This window comes from Arachis ipaensis, chromosome B08, assembly GCF_000816755.2.
Source record: "Arachis ipaensis cultivar K30076 chromosome B08, Araip1.1, whole genome shotgun sequence".
Classification (NCBI taxonomy): Eukaryota; Viridiplantae; Streptophyta; class Magnoliopsida; order Fabales; family Fabaceae; genus Arachis; species Arachis ipaensis.
The window spans coordinates 111293587-111294230 of record NC_029792.2 but is presented as its reverse complement, the minus strand read 5'-3'; the positions used below and the strand labels follow the sequence as shown (position 1 = coordinate 111294230).

General features: G+C 29.7%; 1 protein-coding gene across 2 annotated transcripts in view; it reads right to left on the bottom strand.

The window, feature by feature from the left end:
- LOC107613021 (primary amine oxidase) overlaps positions 1-644 on the bottom strand; it is an 11082-nt gene that overhangs the window by 9216 nt on the left and 1222 nt on the right. The window lies entirely within an intron of this gene.

The following is a 644-nucleotide window of genomic DNA, read 5'->3' as shown; positions in this document are numbered from 1 at the left end:
ACGACAAGCACATGAAACTTGTAGCAATCAAGTTGAAGAAGCACGCGTCAGTATGGTGGGAGAATCTCAAGCGTCAGTGAAAAAGAAAAGGAAAAAGAAAGATCAAGACATGGGATAAAATATTAATGCGTCATGAACTCAAGCGCAAATTCGTTCCTCAACATTACAGGCAAGACACCTTCATCAAATTTTATAATTTAAGACAAAAGTCATTATCTGTAAAAGAATATACAATGGACTTCGAAAAATTACTTATAAAGTGTGACATTCAAAAACCTGAAGAACAAATAAGAGAGGAGAATATATATTTTATAAATATAAAAAAATATCATTTTAACATCTTTTAAAAAAAGGGTGAAATTTTTGTTATTTAAAAATATAAAAGTTAAAATAATATATACAAAAATAATAGTATTACATTTCTAGAATGCCTCTTTAACAAACTTGCGAGGTGACTGTAATATTTGACTCCATTTCATTAGGATTCGCATGCTCATTGATATACCTGGTAATAAGGACTTTAGATATCCTTATTGGGGTCCATTTGACAAAAAATAAAACAAGATCTTCAATCTGTGATGATGCTAAAGCTAACATCAGAAAGAGCCATAACTTTTGTCGTGAATAACTCACTATTTAATATT